At 42.5% G+C, this 16,066-nt stretch overlaps 1 long non-coding RNA gene across 2 annotated transcripts in view; it reads right to left on the reverse strand.

Annotated features, from left to right (window-relative positions):
• Positions 1-16,066, reverse strand: part of LOC122780759 — a 153,728-nt gene that overhangs the window by 90,151 nt on the left and 47,511 nt on the right. Inside the window, exon 1 of one of the 2 annotated variants that reach the window (XR_006361732.1) lies at positions 6,010-6,071. The exons of the other annotated variant lie outside the window; for it this stretch is intronic. This is a non-coding gene — a long non-coding RNA (uncharacterized LOC122780759). Of the gene's footprint in view, positions 1-6,009; positions 6,072-16,066 lie in introns of those variants that run through there. 2 annotated transcript variants of the gene reach the window in all.

Here is a 16,066-nt window from a genome sequence, read left to right on the forward strand (position 1 = left end):
GTGTGTGTGTGCCTGTGTGTGTGCATGTGTGTGTAGGGGCAACACATTAAAAATTCTAACTACTTTCGGTGTGAAGATTAACACTGCATTAATGACAGACATTAGCACCTGGTTAGAGTTAAGCACTGGTTAAAAACAGATAATATTCGCTGAGTTTAAGTCGAGATACATCCACAGTCGTTTAACTGGACTATACTGTCCTTATCCCAGAATGCCGAGTTGACAGTGTGAAGATCCAGCGAGTGTTTTAATTGGAATGCCTCCGCTACATTGATTTTCTCTGTCAGAAAAGGTGAAATTATCCGAGTTGCTAACAAAACGGGTAACGATGACCTGTCAACGTGATCCATGAAAAATCCATGTTACAGTAACAGTGAGGGGAGGAACCAAAAACATTAGCAGATAAAAGAGAAAATAGGCAGACAAATATACTTTGGTGTGAGATAAATCATCAGCAGAGTCATCTCACCTCTGTTATCCTGACAGGACACAATGTGACATACTGATTCTAGTGACAAACAGACACACAAAACACTTGTGCTTGGGGATGAAATAAAACAACTTTTAAAAACAGTTTGTGTGCTGTCCTTCTATCCATCTATCCATCCATCCTTTGTCTCCCGCTTTATCCCCCACATGAGGGTCACTGCAGGGCTGCTGGTGCCAAATCCCAGCAGACATAAGGTGAAATTAACCAATTAACCTCTGCATGTTTTTGGACTGTTGGAGGAAACCGGAGAACCCGGAGAAAAACCAAGCACACGAGGAGAACATGCAAACTTGTTCTGGGCCGGGTCACAAACCGGGCTCTTTTTGCTGCAAAGGCAAACCAGCTCTGACCACTACACTTCTGTGTGTTCTTTATCTCTGGTCTTAGACTAATGTTCAGTTCTCCCACTGTAAGTAAAAGTCTCATATCAGGGGGGGTTTTCCTGTCAGGCTGAATGCAGAAGCCTTTACATTATAACCAGGGAACAGTTGCAAGTATGCTTGTGACACAAACTTTACTTTAAAGAGGGCCAGATTTGATAATGTCAGATAACGGTAAAAGTTACATACAAATGCACTCTTTTCTAATCATTTTATGATTAGAAAATATTTTTTTCCACATCTGGAGTCAGATATCATAATCGGAGGTGAATGCATGAATCTGTCTGTCACAGCTGTTTGAGTACCCGGGACTGAGGACTGGTTTCAAAGTGCAACCAGCTCAGCTAATGGGGATAATGATATGAGAGATTTTCTGTTCAATTCCCTGACCATAAATAAATACAATATAAAACCGAAGACATGCCTGCTCTAATGATCCTAAAAAAAGACAACCAATCACGACACAGCCTGAGATCACCATGTGTTCATCAGTGAAAAAAGGGAAGCATGTAAAATGTTTATCATCACACAGACGCTCGCTCCAGGTGACCATGACGCAGTTGTTTTAACGTTCACATGTTTAAATTAAATAAGGAAGGTATGGAAGAAGGATCACCTGGTATATCACCTGTAAATATTATAATGTAATAAACAGAGGCATTCTGGATAATACGATGTGTTTATAGAGAGGCGCAGCAGTATCTAACATGTAATTACAGTAGTTATATCCTTGTTGCTTGAGGATTTGAAAATGCTAGAGTTGAAATGTCATCCAGTGAGGGAAAAAAATACAAACACTGGATGATCACGAAGCCAAGAGCCAAGCAAACAAATGCTTTACATCGGAATGAAATCAATCCCAGAACACAAGTCTACTCTAAATAAATAAAGTAAAGTAAATACATCACAGTGCATAGAAAGTGAGTGAGAGAGAGGGGACTCAGGTGTTTTGATTCCACATGGTTTCCTCACAACGACACTGAGAATGAAGAGAGGATGTGCTGACCTCTCTTTCCTGGGAGACAGACACTTTCTTTGAGAGGTGAATCTATTAATAAACATATTGATTAGCACTAATTAGGATCAATCCCACAGTGTTCAGCTCAGCGGGTGAAGTCTGCTGTGCGTTTGGTCAGTCATGCATGTATGTGACTCTGTGTGTGTGTTTGCCTGTATACATTGTGTGTGTGTGTGTGTGTGCGTGCGTGTCTTTGTCTAGGCTGTCACCCTGAAGGTTATCTCCGTGGCGGCAGCATCGTCGGGTGACAGCCATATCCCATGATGCCAAGCGAGACGTCAAACTGTCCTTCCAACCAGGGTTCCCTTGACGACTTGAGTAACACACACACACACACACACACACACACACGCACACAGGCATAGAAAGACACAGAGTGGATACAAACCCAAACACACCCTCTTTTACTTGTAAGTGAAAGGTATATGTGTGTGCGTGTGTGTTTGTGTGTGTGTGAGAGAGTCATTGAGGAAAGAGGGGCTGCTCAGACTTTGATAAGCTATCACATGTCCCAGGTGATGGTCTCTAATGCACATCAGTCCAAAGGCACTGCCTGACAACCGAATCAAACACACCCAGACCAGACATCCTGGCAACCCAAGCCAAACAAACCCCAAACTGGCTGTATACATGTATACTTTATACATACTTTTATTCGTAAATAAATAAACACCCGCCTTACCAAGAAAGGGAAGCTCTTTCTCATCCCTGATAAGAGTGTGTATTTTGGGGACCGTTTACAAATGTGTTGTACATTATCAGCCAGGAGAGCCACAGGAGGGACCCGAGTCAAACAGTGTCCAAGATTTTTGATATATATAGTCTTTTTTATTCTACTATTTCTCTTTTTATAGTGAAGATCCAACAGGAGCTGAGTGTTTTAATGCTACATTTCAGAGAATATACTATATATCACCACATGGCACAGAGAGAGAGAAAGAGAGCGTATACCTTGTACAATTACAGAATTACAGCATCTTGGAAATGAGACATGACAGAGAAAGTGTGGTAACACTGTTGTCTGTCTCTCTGTATCACTCCCTTGCATGCGCACGCGCACACGCACACACACACACACACACACACAACAATACCACAGTGAAGTGCTTCCTGTGCATGTGTGTGTGATGTCAGTGACAGAGGTTCCATTACCTGGCCTGTCACCATGTCGCCGTAGTGACAGGCCTGTCAGGTGCTGTTTGGTTGCCATGGCAAGAGACACTGAAAACCACATGATTCAAAACGCCAGGGTTTTTGTTTTTTTTTTGGTTTTGCAGCTGGAAATTGTTCAGCACCCGTGTGCGTGTGTCGGTTCTTCTATTCATGTATTATTGCATGAATTTAAAAAATACTGCTTCTCCTATTTCTCCAACATCTTATCTGCCTTTGGAGAACTATAGCAATTGTTTTTTTAATATAGGGATTCACTTTGTAAAGATGGCTAACTGCTGTGACCAAATCTGTACATATAATTGTACATGAAAATAATATATCTGACTCCATTTACAGCCATTTCTGTAAGACATGCTGTCATTTCGAAATTTCCACTTACTAAACTTACTAAAATGCGTGTGCTATTTCATAAATCCTAAGTAAAAGGCTCCTCAGTTTCTCCCACAGCTTTTCTGTGTGTCCAGGCCCACTCTGTGGGAACGACTGATCTAAACAAGTATCTCAATGAGTCTAATACACTCTGAATAATAAAATAAATACAACACAAGCCATTCATTCAACTCCCTGTAAAGGAGTTTATCAAACCAAAATGCATCAATTCCTGTGAACTACATTCTTATACTTGAAATTAGGCAGACTTAAAAGTAATAAGGAGTCAGTTTAACCAGATTCCACCCTCTTCAACAGACAAATGTTGCAGAGTGATGAACGGTTAAGAGGAAAAGCCATTTTGAATTCATTTGCATGTCACACTGCTGTATTCAAGCCTGCTAGTGTTACAAAAGCTGATATTGTTGTCATTTTATTTGGGTATTTATGACATTTTAAGCATCTGCGTCACTGATTATTCTGCAAAAATAAAAACCAGACACATTCGTCTTTTATTAGTTTCCCCACATTACACCACCTGAAGCTACACCTGAAGCTCAGGCATTAGTGGTTCAGGGACTTCAGTCATCCTCTGTCTTTTCCTGTCACCACACCACAGGGTTTAGTTTGTGGATTCAAACTGATCAGGTTTGAATGTCTCAGATCCATCAGTAGATTGATCATTGATTATTCTTATTTCTTGGGAACCACACCTTCAGAGGAAAACAACAGTATCTGAGGTTTGCATGAAGTTGCCGGTATGTACAGTGAATTTAAAATGTTTGCACTTGAATATCTGATGAACATAAATGTATCAAAGACCAAATATGACACTGATCACAGAGAGAGGAAGAGAGAGGGAAAGAGAGAGAGAGAGAGAGAGAGTATGGAAGGTAATGAGCTCTAGATGAGTGAGGAGGAGAAGAATTGGTTCCATTCAATTGTTCTCTACAGTTCTCTCGTCAGAGGAGGAAGAAAATAAGAAAAAATGATTACCATCATCAACTCCATCTCTCTGTCCTTCTTTTTCCTCCCTCCATCCTCTATCTCTCACTTTTATATCCCCTTGTTTCTCTGCTAATTAACTTTATTACCCTGATAGCTCCCCACTGCCTCTGACGAAAACAATTACCATCCATTCCGCCTCCACCTCATGCTCTCTCTCTCTCTCTCTCTCTCTGTCTCATCATCCTTCACTCTGTCTTTTTCTTGAGTAGTAATTAGAGTCGTTGGTGCCGCCACTCTTTCTACTGTTTGTCTTTCTAGACTTTCTGGGGTTGCTCTGGAAAAGTAAACAGGTCTAGATGAAAATGTTTCAGGGCCAATAATTAACTTGAGACAGACTTCATTGTTTTCCCAATTGAATAACAGAGAACGTCTGTTAAATTGTAGCATTGAAACAATATTTGAAGTAAAGGGAGAGATTCTGGACTGGACACTGTATTTAAAACTCCTAGAAATGAGGACAGAGAAGAAGAGCAGACTCCTGCAGCGAGGCTGCAGTACCACATGTAGAGACAGAGGGAGACAGAGAGCAGGACTGTTTGTGTACGGTACTGTATGTCGTAAAACTGCGACCAAAACCAGAGCATTTACGCTAATGTTCTATACAATGACGAACAGCGACACCTGCTTTGTTCCACACTAACACGTGTGTGTGTGTGTGTGTGTGTGTGTTCAGCTCCTCCAGTGGACACACCCCCAGTGTTTCACAGCAGAAAATGCAGCTGAATTGTCCACGACTTGAAATCTCATTTTTAAACTCTATTTAAACCGTTCAAATTTGAAAAGGTGGTTAGAAACACTCGACAGGGATAGTTCCTTATTGCTTTACGTGCACCTTAAACAATAAAAGATTATTAATACCGTTTTATTTGAATGTGAACACCGTTTTCCATAGATGTGTAATTGTGTGGTTGCTTGTAGGCAAATTTGCGAGCACAGCGTGACCTGCTGTGCTCTGACTAAAATACACACTAACACTTTGATTGGAATTAATTAATTGGAAGAGTACAATTTGCCCTGTAATTACTGCCAAATCACACGGCCCTTTCCAACAAACTTCCCAAATGAATTCCAACTCACACAGTGGATCATTTCAAGACGGGAAGAGGGGAAACTATGAAACCCACAAAAGAGCTATTTGTTATTCCATTTTATGGAATTTATTCTTAAGCAATTACTATTGACCACAACAGACACATAATCATGGGTAATAAAGCTCTTTTTATAGCCAGTTACTAAATTCTGTAAAACGAAACAAGGTAAGTGTTGCACAAGGACGGACGACGATATTTTGACCCACTTTATGCAACTTTAGCCTGATCACAACGCAAACAACAGCACATTGACACATTGTGTTTTTGACACAGGATGACACACGTTAACTGCAGGCATCAAGTTCCACTTATTCCATAATCGTTCCATATCCTATTTAAATAATATATTAAAATAACTTTGTGTGTGTGTGTGTATTGTTAAAGACATTACAACATTCTCCATTAAGGTTTCCATTAAGCTAAATCGATGCATCATAATTTGCATGAAAATAATAATTTGCATGAAACCAAACTACTTACCATGTCGCTCACTGTCTGTTCTTCTCCCTCTCTCTCCCTCTCTCTCTCTTTCTCTCATTCTCCATCAGTGCCTGGCAATCTCTCTCCCTCCCTCTCTCTCTCTGGTGGCAGACAGGATAGTATTACATTGTCAGTGGTAATTTACCTCTCATCTGTCTTCACTAATTATTGTCACATTCATCAGACTCATCAAGGCAAGAGGGGCTCTCGCGGGGATTGCACCATTTGCCGTTAATACAGCATCAACTGCTATTAGGCCCAAGAAGCCAGTGTGTGTGTGTGTGTGCGCGTGCATGCGTGTGTGTGTAACAAGAGGGACAACGCATATTCATCTCTAATTAGACCAAGCTGTGTGATTAATTATACAGTCCGCCTTTTTTTTTTTACTCTGAGGGCCGAGGATGACGATGTTGATGGGAGGGGAAAAATAAATATAGAAGACGGGAGAGATGGAGAGAGACAGACTTAAAGGTAAAGAGTGAAGGATGTATAGACGAGAGGAGATGTCGAGGCGAGAAAATATGGCGATGGAAACACTAGAGGGAGAAAAGAGAGATGGAGAGGGGAGAGAAGAGGCACAGGGAGGGAGGAAAAAGGGAGGGAACAGTAGAGAGGTGAAGTGTTTTGTCATGTGCTCTCAGTGTAATTCCCACCTGACAAAGAGGCCTTGAATCAGGGGGGAAATTGCAACTTGTCACCCAGCAAATAAACTGCCCTGATAACTGATTAATAACGCACACCTGGGACAGCTGCACGCACACACACACACACACACACACACACACACGCAGATGTAGACACATGCTGAGACTCTCCTGTAAACAGAGAAAGTGCCAACACATCTCACATATGATTTCTGTGAATGTGTGAGCACGTACATGCGCACTCAGACATTTAAATGGAGTCATTCACGTGATGCGTGCACATGAACCAGGACAAATGTGGGACTTGAGGAAAACTAAGAAAACCACTTCTTTCATTTACTTTATGTCAACCAAGACATAAAGTAAATGCAAATAAAACAAAAACTATGGCAAAATCTACTGAAACTTGAAAACGAAAATGTTAGGACGGAACAAACTGGGAAGAGAACCAATCAAAAGAGAATGTAAGAATAATTAGAAGAGATCCAATCAGACTAATCTTGTACAGAGGTTGGGTTGATCTACCTGGATGTCAACATGGAGGAGGACACATGAGGAAAGTGTCAGAAAATGACAGCGTTAGGAAGAAAGAGAAGAGGCGACATCAATCATTCAGGAAAGTCACAAAGAAGAACCTTTTAAAAAAGGCGTTAAGTACTGCTCGTCATCGGCAACACAAATGAGTAATATTCCCCATTAATGGGACGACTTACATTCAGTGGTCTTACAATTCACTGCCGCAAAATCTGCTTGTGTTTCGCTCTATTTCTGATCGATAAACAATAAAATAACTTCTCAAATTGTCGCCATGTTTGTTGATGCCTGCAACGTGGTACTTGGCACAGCCCTGGAGAGGAAGTATTGTGCAAATGTCCATAAAAAAGGTATGTAGGGTAGTGATGGAGATAACGTTTGGGATGGAAAATGAACATATTAATAGACACAAATTAGGCAAATATTTCACAAAAACAACAAAAGAGACTATGGAAAAACATGATTTATAACATCAGTAAACGAGTTAATGATCTCCATCACTTGTTTCAGCACTTAATATCAACCATGAGTGATTATAACACTGCATCAGTGCTTGTTCAGAGTTCACGAGAGTGTGGCATTAACACAGACACACTCTAGTTCATCCTGGGGGTCAACGTGGGTCCTATGACCTTCTTGTCAATCTCACATACATAAGGACTATGCGGGATAAAGTCCCACTAAGCTATTTTTTATAATGTGTCTGGAAGGTAGAAGATGGGAGCTGGATAACAGCTCCACCTGAAAAAAAAAAACAAAAAAACATCATCAAGTCCCCAGAGACATCGACAACAACAACGGGAGAGAGGGAGAGAATTCAATTATGGGCGGATAGAGCTTCTGATAGACTGAGAGGATCAGCTCTGTTCCATCTTTTCCTTCCTCGTCTCCTGAGATGATACACAGGCTTTCACACACACACACATTATGTCAATACTGGCACACACTGACCCACCCAGGAAAAGCCATTTAGAGTGACATCTACTCTTAGTGTTCATTATACTCCTACACTCTCTCTCGCTCTGTGCCCTCATACCCCCACTGTTTTTCTAAATCTTCCCACGTTCCTGGCCTCTATTCTCGCTGTGATTAGACAACAACAGTGGGACCAGGCCAGGCCACGACCGCTGCCCCCAAACTCCTCACACTCCTTCTACACACTACACACACACACACAGTCTGGGCCATCTCGTCCAAACAAAACCTCTTCATCTACAGCACAATGGAGGCTTTCCAGAAAGCCTATCATTTTCACTGCCGATGAGTTGAACACTGACAGAGAGGACGAAGAGGAGGAGGAGGAGGGACAGAGGACAGGAGGAATGGGACAGTGTTGAAAATTGGATCAGAGCCGAGTGTTGTCGTTTGGAGTTTTATCAGCGCAGCCTGACGCCCAAAAGGTCATCTGACATAATGGCTGATGAATTTACAATCGCGCTGAGCAGGATTTTCATTTGCAATTTTCAATTTAGCCAGACGGAGCCTCTCGCGACAGCCCTCCCTGATAACCGTCTTCAGCCTGTCAGCGCTATCGCGCTTGCCTGTCACAAACGTCAAGCAGCTGTTGCAAGCAGCGGCGGGACTTAAGACAGTGAGACAGAGAGACAGACAGGTGGCGAGGGGGAAAAAGAGGCAAGACAGAGATAGATTAATGGGAAGGGAAATAAAAGGAAGTGGTCAATGAGGAAAAATAAAGAAACAGGAAGGGTGACAGGGTCAGAGGTCAGATCAAGTCATCGAGTGCAGGAGACTGTCAGTCACCGAAGACTGTGGCTAATTGTTACTTTTACATTTTTGTTCTCAGAAATTTCATAAATCCTGCTGAGTCACAAAAATAGAATTTTATTCAAAGGTTTGAGAAAGTTTATTTGCCATGTACCAAATATGTAGTTATTTTATTCTTCACTTTCACTGTTTCTATTTCAAAGATATTAGTGCACTGCAGTGCAGACACAAATTGGTGAGACAGATCATATAGGTTTATTAAAATAAATCTTAATTTAACTTTTGTATTGCTATTATTACGGCATACTTTATCCAAAGGAGAAATAAAATAAAACCAACATCATTTATCAGCCAAAAAAGTAATATTGTACATCAGCAGTGACTTTTAAATTTGACATTGGTATCTTTATGTTTTGTTTAAGTGCTGTGGGAATCTGAATGTCTGTCTGATCACTTTTAAAGACTGGAGTTGACCATGATCTCCAATGTGTTTACACAACATTTAAACAACTAAAAATCTTACTTTCTTTAATTTCACAAAGTCATACTATGACACCCAGATAATGTGACCGGGATTTGAGCTAGTACGCAGAGTCAAACTGGCCTGGTCAAACAGGTTCTGCACTTGAACTATAATTCCAAACCCCTGGATATCATAAAAGATGTCAGTTCATAGAAGAATAAGACAACAGCAACAAAAATATGGCAGAATTCACACCAGTCACTTTTTGGACTGATAAGGACAACTATGAATGGAGCGTGACATTCTCAGAATTAGCTGCAGTCTATTCCAGAAACTGCATTGTACTAACAAGCTGAAAGGTGGCATTTCACCCCCCCAAGTAAGGACAAGGTGGACACACCTCATTCAGCAAACTAATTCCCCAACACACCTGTCACAAGGGCAGAAGTCCACTGTGCATGGAAAACATACTGATTGAGTTTGTGTCCATGACAAATGGAAGACAAAATGGTGGCTCTTGAGTGGACTCCCCGAGCAGAGAACTGGGGCCTGCATCCAAGATTTCCAGAGCAAAACGCCACACATAACTGATCCCCATCACTGCCTATTCATCCTCCTCTACATCCACCTGACAGAGCGGGGGAGGGAGGGGGGAAGATAGAGAGACAGGGGGAGGGTGGGGGGTCTTCTGGCAGTGAAGCCAGGCATTGCAGGGTTCAGCTGAACAGCTGTGTCTAATAAAGTGTCTCGCCTCAAAGAAAAAAAAACAAAAAACGGGGGGAACAGAGTACTTCACAGCAATCCAGCGTTAAGAGAAGGATGGCAGAGGAGGAAGAGGGGGATGAATGATGGAGAGATTGTGTTGAAAAGCTTAAATGACAGGGGCCAATTTCTCCTAACCAGGAGGAAAAAGGTACAATGAGTCCACTGATTGGTGGATACTCAGGTTTAAAAGCTGACTGATTGGCTCGAAGAGGGTCCTCCTGTGCCTGTTTAGATCGATACCCTCTATCCTCCTGCATCTACCCCCACATCAGTACCCCAGAATTCGGGGAGTGAATAAACATGTGAACAGCAGCTGCAGCTGCAGAGCCAGGAAGTGCGTGGAAGGATGTCAGACATCAGCTGCTGAGGACGAGACATTCTGAGTTACAAATCCCTGCTGCAGCGGAGATCTACACTCTCTATACGTGACAGAGGGGACACGTCAGGTCGAGTTGGCCGACAGGCAGCCCTCTTCATTTCAGAATCCATCCATTTTCTGTCCTCCACATGAGGGTTGTGGTGGGAGCTCGAGCCAATCCCAGTGGGGAACACTCTGGAGAGGTCGCCAGTCCAGTGCAGGGCCAACAAACAACCATTCACTCTCGAATTCACACCTATGATCAATTAAGAGTGTCCAATTAGCCTAATCCCTAATCTGCATGTTCTAGACAGTGGGGGGAGGAAGACGGAGGAAGACCCTAACTGTCTGTGTCTTCATTATCAAATATCTCTAAACTAATATGCACTCCTGGGACAAGTCCAACAATGTTTCCAAAAGTCTACATTTTAGAGACTTGAAACCACCAGTGTAGTTTGAGTGTGAGTTAGTAAACAATGTGTGTTTTAATTAACACGTAAAATAGATGTTGCCCTACTATAGTTGCAGGATTTCAGGGGGAATAAATGAGGAAGAATCTGGCACGAAATGTGAATAAGAGCTTTTTCCTTTTAAGGCAGAACAGGGGAAGAGAAGAGAGAGAAAAACATCATGATGACCTTGAGAATATGGATCCTTTCCTTTCAACACCTTTGTTTGTCTCACAACCCTGCATATGTGTGTGTGTGTGTGTGTGTGTGTGTGTGTGTGTGTGTGTGTGTGTGTGTGTGTGTTGTGGGGGTGAGTTGGTGGTGGTGGGGGTGCTGGGCTGTGTGACAGAGTCTCTCTCTGCATTAATTGCTTAAATTGAAGCGCTGCCACGTCTCTGTGAGAGACGCTTTGATATGATAATGGAAGCCTTCTCAGCACAGGAGAGGCCTGCTTTGTGTGTCTGTGTGTATGTGTTTGTGTGTACGTGTGTGGATGGTAATTTGGTGGCATGCACCTGCCAGCGCGCTACTGTCTCCTGTCGCCATCAACACGGCCAGGGAGACAGGCAGAGTCAAGAAAAACAGAATCAGAGAGGGAGTGAGGGAGAGAGAGAGAAGCCTCCGCCACGTTCTTCAAGTTTGGGCCATGACTGGGATTGTGACGGCGACGATGGAGACGACGACAGCACTGATGTTACCGCTCCTCCTATAAACACCTACTTCAAGGAAAGTTTGTTTTTGCCAAATTATTAAAAATGTTATTTCGATAACTGGCCCTTCTTAACCGAACCCTAGTTTATTTGCTCAGAAGGTGCGGTTAGTTGAGGTCCAGTTGGGGAGGTGTGAATGTGCAACTGAACTATGACGTGCATCAAAGAAGCAAACTCTGGGCTACCCAACGATAGCTGGGAGAGTTGGTAAATGGCCTGTATTTATATAGACTAATCCGGCGAGCCGTTTAGTCTATATAACTATGTAATTCGCATTCAGTTTTTATCCAAATTTGAAGTTTCCCACTGCTGTTGGAGCAGCCAATAATGCGCAGCTTCTTCCCAACTTCCTAGACATAAAAAGTTCAGGTAAAAGTAGACAGCTCCCATTCAATCGCACGTATACTGCAGGAAGACGCCATCGCAGCAATGGCAGCTTGTTTACTTCCGGTACTTCCCCGGATTTGTCTATAGCATTTTTCTAGTCTTGATGACCACACAACAGTTAGACTACAGTTTTGCCATTCACACCCATTCACACACTGCCAACACAGCTGCCGGAAGCAACGTGGGATTCAGTGCCTTGCCCAAGGACACATCGGCATCTAGTAAAGCACCCACAAGAAGAGAAGAAGTCCTGCATTAACCAACAGATGAGCGAGTTTCCTTGTTCACTGCTTGTCTCATCTTCTCCTTCAGTAATTCTGCATGCAGCGCCGCCTCAGGCGAGGAGGGGAAGACGTTATTCAAAAGGTTTGGTTCTTTTCACTACAGTGCAGTGTGTAAGCAAACTCGGACAGGCTGAATGTTGTAACCCCCAGTCGTACCGAGTCTAGCAAACTATTAGGTGTGAAAACGTCCTAAGTCATAATATTGGCAGCCATCAATGAATTTGACTTTGGTTACACAGGTTCATGAAAAGGAAGTGAGGAAGTTCAACAACCTCTAACAACTCAATGACACTGACTAAGTGTCCGACTATAAAGTAGTTTAAATGAATAATGTGGCAAAATAGTCGAAATTTGCTGCATCAGTTGTTTTTTATAGCTCTGACATTTTTCAACCATTGGTTAACAAGGCTTTGTTTTCTTCTTTTGTTTATCTTCTTTATATTCCCGGTATTCCTGTTTACTTTGACATTCACACAGTCACTGACCCAGCCCAACTCCGACTATAGCAGGCCCCGCTCATCGTGCGTCATGGTTACCGGAGAACCAATTAACTGTCAGATCGCCCTGATGATGTCAGAGGTCAGTAGGCCTGCCACTAAAACGCAGAGAAGTCGTCATGGTGACGGTGAATGTGCTGCCATGGTGGTGGAGGAGGCCGTGGCAGTTGTGAGAGAAGGTTTACTGGAAGGGAAGTGTGTGTGTGTGTGTGTGTGTGTATGTGTGTTCCTCTATGTCTGTGTCTGGGATGCCCAGTTGAGTCAGCCATTACCCAGAAGCCACTGCAGCTTCATGAGTAGAAAGGAGGCACTGTGTTCCAAAGTCGAACACACACATACACACTCAAAATGGCTTGATCAAACACACACACACACACACACACTAATACACAGAGAGAGAGAGACCTCCTGGTGGCTTGCTAAGCCAGCTGACCTTTACACAGGCCACCCACAACTGACCTGTCCTCCACCATGTGACGAGGTGGGAGGCCGAAACTACTACACTGTCCCATGGTACATACACACACACACACACCAACCAACCTTGAGAAATTAGTATTAGTTCAGAGCGGTTTTAGATGATCAGGAACTCTGTTCAGAGCTAAGAACAAGGCACAAGAACACTGCACCTGCCAAGGAGGAGCAAGACGTCAACATCTACATGCTGTCACATATCACAGTAGCGTAAAACTGCAGAGTGTGGCAACAGTGAAAGACGGAATCAAGATCCATTAAAAAATGAAAACAACATACTTTAACAGTGCTCAATAGAGCCAGAATCTCTACATTCTTATAAAACCTCAAGTCTAAGTGAGTCACTCATGAGTCGTCTCACCCTAATCTTTGAACTTTTAAATGCTCCATGTGAAAAAGCAGTGGCACCGCAGCATCGATTAATCAATTCATAATTGTGAAAACAGGTCACTGACTTGTGCGTAGCATATTTGGATCGATTCAGCCATTACTTCAATGTTGAAACCAATTCCCAATTCATAATGTTGTGGCTCATCTTTATCCTTGTGCAGTGGTCTAGTAAGTGGATTTTTCTGCCTTTTTTTTTAACATAGTTTGTCCTAAATGTCAATAGCAAACTGTGGCTTTGATGAGTGAAAAATACACTAACCTTCAATACATAACTCAGAAGACGATCTATACTTAAGGTTGAGGTTATTCTGTGCAGAACTTTTTCTCAAGACATACATGAGAACTTGGGGCAGTTTTCATGGTCAGAGCTTTTCCCCTCACCTTCTCAGCACTGTCTGAATGATAGCAGAAGACTAGAGAGGGAAGAAAGGACAGGAGGTGAACAAGGAAGCTTTGGGAACCGTCCAAGTGCTCTTGAGTCGCAGCACACACTTTTTACACTTTGCAGCAGACGATGGAGCTGATTGCGTGTTAGGAAATATGTGTTTTCAACTAACACTTGCACTGACTGCCACATTCTATGAATAGATTCTGGGTTGTGTCACAATGAGTTGCCTTACTGTATGTATGTGTGTGTGTGTGTGTGTGTGTGTGCTTGTGTGTGTGTAAGGGGCCCACAGTTTCTAAGACGGCTCTGTCTCTCTCTCTCCCTGACTGCAGCACATTGTTCCAGATCAAGAGATGGGAATGGGGCATTTGGCAGCAAGGGGAAGACGATTGTACGTGCACACACACACACACAAACACACACATGTTTGTGCAGCATTCATAGTGAGGACACTCATAGACATAATGCATTCCCTCACCCAGAAATCTCAAACACAGACGATTTCCTGTGGCCACCACTTAATATCAAGTTATAACTAGTTATTTATGTGTTTTCTTCATTCATTTTGGAGTTATATATTGTTCCATATCAACTGACTTTTTGCATTTGACTAGCCCCTTACCCTCACCCTAACCTAAACCCAATTCTAACTTGAGTCTTAACCCTCAAAAAGCCCATTTAAGAGGTGACAGAACATGAGGACCAGGCCAAAATGTCCTCACTCTCTATGGTTTATAAATTTTTTTGGTCCTCACAAAGACACCCATACAAGAACTCATGTCACAGCAGATGTAGATATACATTTTATCCTATAATACATTTTAAAGCCAATATCTGCCAATACCTATAATATGGTGCTCTCATTGACTTCCATTCGTTTAGACAACCTAAACAAATTGTTATCTCTAACCTTTACTATATACCATTAATGTCTAACCCTAACCTGAACCAACCACAATTCAAAACCAGTTTATCAGAAATGATGCAATAGGACTACTGGTCCCAGCAAGGACACAATTATGACTCCCAATTGAAACATTCAAACACACATTTCCGCAAACTTGGTCCCCGTCCCATGAATAATAAGTGTCCAACTATGCCAGAGGTCACATCCACACTCCATTCCCCACAGCTTTCCCAAGCAACCCCCTCATTAGGGAAATGTTTGTCCCAGTTGGGAAGGTGGGACGGGTGAGAAACGGCTGAGGAAAAGCGAGAGGGAGGGCGCGGGGGAGTTCTGAAGCGCTTGTTGTAGAAAGTTGGGATGTCTGAGAGACTTCGATGACTAATTGCTGTCGAGTGCTTTTCTTGCCAAGTTTTTGCCACTTAGAGCGTCCAGAAAAGGTTATAGACTTTTTTAAGGGGTTGAGAAATTCTCATGAAAATGCAAGTGCCCACTGCCTGAAAAACCACTATTACAGTTAACAAGTCTTATTTCTGTGGGAGAGCATGTTTGTGCTCAGTCATTTTCATCACAGCACACACAAACAAACTGACAGTCAGCAGTTTGCACTGTGTTCACAAAATTGAGCGCGGTGGCAAAAAAGTGTTTACCTTTCAGAAGGTGGCGGAGCCGCAAAAGGCAGGAATGAAAGTACACACTTGAAAAGCTTGTATGGACGCAGCCGACATTTACATTTAGCAATCTAACAGTGAGGGCAATAAATGGAAAGTGTTATTCACGGGCGCTTTTTAAAGGAACAGTGGTCACTCAGGTGTTTGACCGTGGTTCAAACAACATTCAGAAATGCAGGTCAGCACATGGCTCTACTGGGAGGAGAAAGAGTGGGAGAGAGGGAAGGAGGGAGGGAGGGAAGGAAGGAAAGAAGGAAAGAAAGAAAGAAAGAAAGAAAGAAAGAAAGAAAGAAAGAAAGAAAGAAAGAAAAAAGAAAGAAAGAAAGAAAGAAAGAAAGAAAGAAGTCCAATGTTCTTGTTTATTGTGGTTTTTGTTATTGTATGTATTGTTTTTGAACTGCCATCTGCAAAACT

Source organism: Solea senegalensis, linkage group LG14 (genome assembly GCF_019176455.1).
Source record: "Solea senegalensis isolate Sse05_10M linkage group LG14, IFAPA_SoseM_1, whole genome shotgun sequence".
Classification (NCBI taxonomy): Eukaryota; Metazoa; Chordata; class Actinopteri; order Pleuronectiformes; family Soleidae; genus Solea; species Solea senegalensis.